Below are 5,964 nucleotides of genomic sequence, written 5' to 3'. Positions count from 1 at the left end.
TGGTCATGTAGGAATTTAACATTACAGGAACCTGGTGAAATGTATAGGGGAACTCTGTGTTATTTTAAAAGCTTATTTTGATGGTGAGGGCAAAAGGGAAGCATATTCTTTTTTTTTTAATTTTTGGAATGTTTTATTTGACAGTTCATTAAAAAAAGTATATGTACAGTGACTAAAATTAAGTAGGCAGATTTTAATCACAAATGGATGACAGGGAAACCTTAAAATTCTACTGCGGAAGCATATTCAATGCACTTTATGTGATGTCATGCCTAATTTTACCTATGCAAGTTAAGTTTGCATAGTAAACAAGTTCTGGGTTTTACATCAGATCTGCATATATCTAACATGTGTGGTCAAATTTTAAGATTGATAAGCAATTTCAAGCTGCTTATATTTAAAAGTAGAGTGACGTTTCAATATTACAAATACATAGCGTTAAGCTAAAAAAGCAGATCTTTAAGGGATTTTCTTGTCCCATGCTCACACTCTTGTAATTAAGTCCAAATTTCCCTCCTTGCAGTTCCTCTTCAAATGACAGCAGCTATGCATGGAGTGTCCTATGCACCTCACCCATCTCCTTTATCTCAACCTTATCCTATTTAGCTGTTCTGTTTCTTTTGGAAATAACCCAGCACAACAATTCCTGCAATAACTACTATGGCCACAACTACAATGACAGCAATAATACCAGCCTGTAGACTCTGCACTGAAAATTCAGGTGGTTTTTCATCTATGTAGTAAATAGCTTTGCCATCATCCATATCCAGCCGTTCCCCATTTACTGTTAGGTCCAGTTTTTTGGAAAGAAACCAAGGATTCATCTTTAACATCTTTTTCAAGATAATAAGCCACATCAGCGATGTCCACATCACAATTAGATTTCTGAGAAGCATTTTGCATCAGATCAATAATGATGATATCGTTCTCATACTCAATATTTGTGATATATTTTTGATCCATCCCGCTGATAACGAGTTGAAATTACCTCCTTGAGTGCAGTCCTCAAACTTTCTGTATCAAAGGGTTTTTCTCTTGCTTTGTGTTTCAATTCAATCATGATCCAGAATGTTCTCACTGTTTGAGAGGAGGTTATTTCACTGTGCTTATCGGTTCTCCTGACTCCATCAGTGTTCACACACCAGCAGGTGGAAGTGCCATTGCACTGCTTGGCTTTAGAGTCCTTTGTCATCACAGTCAGGGTTATAGAGCCCGTCGTTATTCTGGATCGCTCCTTCGGGTTTCACTCTCCTCCCAGACTTTGAATTAGTCATTTCTGCCTTCATCAGCAAACATTTGGCAGGCAGCCAGTTTGGAGCAGGTGATTGGTTTGTGTACCAATCGAAGTGCACAGGCATTCGCCACTTATGGTCTCAGAGCACTTTGTAGTCAGCTTATAGTTTTCACAGGCACATTCTCTTTGAGCCTCGGCCACCAACGCTGTCGCCGCCGCCATCAGGAGCCCGAACGTGAGGACTTAGGGGCGCGTCGCGCTGCGCAAGCCGGTCGGGGTCACTGCGCCATCTGGGCTTGGGGCGAGGCCAAGCAGACTTGCCAGACCTGGCGGCCCCGCCCCGCCCCCGGGGAAGCATATTCTAATTACAGGAACTGCTTTGAGCAAAGCACACACTTAAGAAAAATCTTGCTATGTAGTTGGAGAGCTGGTGGAAGGGGTGTAGGAGCAGATAGAGATGAAGTTCTTTCAGTCAGCATAGTCTAAAGCATAAATTCTGAAGCAGGAAATGACAGGTTCCATATCATGGAGGTCCGTGTATATATAAGGTGACCATATAATGCTTCCTTTGAACATTTGAAAATGACTATGGAGGTGGAAGGAAAGTTGCTCAGAAAACAGGAGGCTGGAGCAATGCATAAAATGAACTGTCTTGAATAAACTAGACATAGAATCACACTATATGCTTTGATAAAGGGCTTGAGACTTTTTGAGAGCACTGTCTTCCAGAATGCATAACTGCCTTTATTGCCATTAAGTATAAAAATTTCAAAGGTCAAATACCTTCAAGCAAGACTGGGTGAAAGAAAGCTACACTTGTTTCTTTACTGAACCATGTCTAAGAGCCTTTAATTTACTAAAAGATGCTTTGAATCTTCAAGAACATTTTCTAACATGTTTCCTTTCCTGTGTATTTTTTCATAGATCCCTTCTCTTATTCCTCAACCTACAAAACCCCTCACCCTGTTCAGCCTTCATTGTTTATTTATTTTTGTGTACAGAACTGGAGTACAGGTCAGAGGTGTGGAGACCATGAGAGGAATCAACAAAAACAGAGTGGGGAGCAGAATAGGCAGATCAATGAAGTACACTGCTGAGGGGAGCAGTGGGCAAGACAGGAGAGGTCTGCTGTGACTGTGGATCACCACCTGGGCCAGGGATCGAAGTGTCACTGAAACAGCTGCAGCTAGCTTGCAGTGGTGCGTCCTAACCCGTTGCACCACCAGGAAGGGCCAGCACTGTCTAATTTTTAAGGAGTCCATTTGGGGCACTCTGTAATCATGGGGGTTGCATGAAGTCTGAAACGATGACTTATAGTGGTTGTGATGGTAACACAGTTATTTAGAGCTGGGGATGCACATGCCAATGAGGAGACTGTGGCAATGGATTGGGGTGCAGATAATGAGACCCAGAGAGAAAAGGGCACAAAGGAACAAAATTTAAAATTACAAGCTGGCATGAAACTCATATTGCTGTAAATGTCCATCTAAAATTTCTATGGGATGCCTTTTTATTACCTCCATGTTTAAAAGTCAGAGCTGTTTGGCATATATTAGCACTAGTGTGGCTTTAGAATGAAATAAGCAAACTACAGAGAGACATGGAGCATGCTCAAAAATAAGACAACAGCGAAAACTGATAAATATTTGTAATTTAACTGAATTATTAATAATCCAATTAATTATTAACTTAACTTAGGACAGATTTCTTCATACAGGCAATAGTTTCCTCAAATCAAAAACTTTTTCCAAGTCAACAGGTGCACCTCTGACTTATCAATTAATTCCTTGTTGCTCCATTTTTTTCTTTGTGCCTCTTCTTCGGCTTTTTCACAGGATTATATGAATATTATTTTAAAATAATTTTAGTTAGAATAATAGATGAAAAGGCAATTTTCTTCTTCCATTCACAGATTTTGCTACTCCAGACACTGGAGATAGAGCAGTGTAAAGTGCCTCAGCCTACATGGCAGAGGTTAACTGGGTGGCACTTAAATTAATAAGGCCACCTCAAGGGTGTGGATAATTTCCAGCCAATGACTTCTTTCAGTGTGCCTTTCAAAGTCTTTATAAAAAGACACAAATTCTCACAATTACTAGCTTTGAAACATCCAAATTACATGTACTTATGTTTGCACATAGGTAACTCTCATAAGGGTAAAATATTTTGAGAGAAGTGAAATCATCACTGTTCAAATTGGCAAAATTTCTTAGCCTTACTGGGTTCAAGACACCTGTCTGAATTTTACTCAGTAGCAGCAGATGCCATGTTGGGGGACTATAAATATCAGGAAATGTGGAATTCATTTATCCACTGTGCTTCTGAGTTTTGCAGCAGTACTTAAAGTATAGCTAGTTTTTTTTTTTTTTTCCATTTCCATTTGGGTGAAATCTAATGCTAAGGTTTTCAAAAAACATGAAAGGAATCAACCCCTAGCATATTTTAAAACTTGGGAAATTGGAATGAGACCAGGAGGAATCAGACAGCTGAACTTTGCTCTAGCTTAGTTGGTACCAAGATCACCCAGAGAAGCCACTTTACCACAGTTTCCTCTTCCACAGTCCTGTGCTTTCCTCTCCCACAGCCCAGGGTGCTTTCAAAGGGAAGGTGGAAGGATTTCTGCAGAGTGCACCAGTCCTGAGGCAGATGTGAGTCCTTTGCAAGAAAATTCTTTGAATGATTCAAATGCCTCTTCCAAAGTTCACCAACTCCTTTAATGCACAACTTTTAGTTCTTCTAGTTCTTCATTCCCTTGAATTTTCTGTAACAGGGATATTATAGTCTTCTGGTTTTTTTTTTTTTTTGTTTGTTTGTTTGTTTTTATGTTCTGCTTCATTGTTCATCCACCTTTTTGTTAGCTTATATCCTATATGTCTGGTTACTTCTTTTCAGTTCCCTGCCTCTGCCTTCCTCTCTTATTTTTTCAAGGTTATGTATTTATTTATTTATGCATACAATAATTGGAGTGTAGGCCAGAGGTGCAAGGGGGTGAGAGGATTTACCAGAGAGAGAGTGGGGAGCAGAACAAATAGGAGAATCACCTGAAATACACTGAAGGGAACAGTAAGTGAGACCAGAGAGGTATGCTGCCCCATGTAGGTCACTATCTTGGCCAGGTATCAACCTCATGTGGCAGGCCTGGCAATAGCTTTATAGTGTAAGACTTTAACCCTTGTGCCACCGGGAGACCTGTATCTTTCCTTCCTTTGACACAGGATGTCTGGGACATCCTATCCTCTGATGAGTTAGTGAGCTCATCTGTTCCATAACTTCAACCTGAAATGCAACTGCATCTTCAAGTACCTGTAGGATGCTGGATATCTCCGAATAGATTTCACATCCTTAGTACTATAAGTATAATTTATTCAAATATAATTATTGTCAGTTTCCTTCCTCATTTCGTCATCTCCTCCAGTAAACTCCTCCATTAACCAGCTTAGATAACAGCCAAATCATGTTTAGCTCAGTTTTGAGTGTTCTTAAACATCATTTTTTTCATTTTCCTTATCTAATTAATTGCCAAAGAATTATTTTTAGATTGATTTTATCTATGCATACAAGAACTGGGGTGTAGGCCAGCCGTAAAGGGGGTAAGAAGACTCACCAGAGACAGAGTGGAGAGCAGAACAGGCACATCTACTGAAATACACTGTTGAAGGGAGCAGCAGGCAAGACAGGAAAGGTTTGTTGTGCTATGTGGATGAGCTCCCTGGCTGGGATCAAACTCATGCCTTAGTGGCTGGTGATATCTTGATAGCACTGAAACTTTTTAATCCCTACTCCTCCAGGGGGGCCCTAATTGCCAAGGAATTCTAAATATTTCTGAAAGCAATCCTCACTAGGAGTCTTCCCACTCAAATGTACTTACCTTAGTGCAATCCTTCAATATCCCTGACTTGGGAGACTCTTAACCCCAGGGATATTACTATTGTAATAGCCTCTTAGGTGGTTGCTATTTTTCTCCCACTCTCTATCTACTCAGTGTTATTTTCCTTTCATTTCCCCCACTAGTCAGGGTCCTACTTATTTGATATGTGCAGAATCTGACACAGTACCTGGGGTAGGGTAGGTTCTCAATAAATATTTATTGAATGAACAATATGGTAGGAAAAGCTCAAGTTTATGAATTGGTCATCAGGACCTGTCCTGCTCATAATTTCTGCATGATTTTTATGACATTTCTTTGGATTTTAGTTTCTTTAATCTGTGAAATGGAAAAGTGGAAATGGAAAGAGCTAGATTTTCTCTAAGTTTCTCTTTAATATACTATGGTTGATATTATTGCCTGTTATAGAGATTAAAACACTTTTATTTAATCACAGTGTTTTATAAAAATTGAAGAATATTGATAAGCAATATCACATGAAAGCTGAATTTCCACTGTATCTTGACAAAGCATTGTTAATATTTCTAAAAGTCTACAAGCGCTTCAAGCTGAATCCCATTACATGGGAGGTATGCCTTCAGCCTGGATGGCACACCCACCTCTCTCCATTGCCTGCTCTTCACAGAGGCAGTGTAAGTAACAAGTCAGCATCACACTTGCACTGCATTTTTCTTTAATAAAGATAAAAGACTGAAAATATATCTTGTTCCCATAGAAAAATGAAAAGCTGAGAGACCATGTTTGTGTTTCTTATCCATGCCTCATGCACTTTGTATATATGTATAATGCCAAGCTAGAATTTGCTCATGTGGTACCAATGCAACTGTTCTGGGCTTGCTTTTTT

The 5,964-nt window shown here is 39.6% G+C and overlaps 1 pseudogene; it reads right to left on the bottom strand.

Annotated features, from left to right (window-relative positions):
- Window positions 1–419: 419 nt before the first annotated feature.
- LOC101624681 overlaps window positions 420–5,964 on the bottom strand; it is a 6,038-nt pseudogene continuing 493 nt past the window's right edge.

This window comes from Condylura cristata, unplaced genomic scaffold, assembly GCF_000260355.1.
Source record: "Condylura cristata isolate star-nosed mole 26May11 unplaced genomic scaffold, ConCri1.0 scaffold00001, whole genome shotgun sequence".
Lineage (NCBI taxonomy): Eukaryota > Metazoa > Chordata > Mammalia > Eulipotyphla > Talpidae > Condylura > Condylura cristata.
Note: the sequence above shows the minus strand (reverse complement) of the source record. Positions and strands in the feature narration are given on the sequence as shown.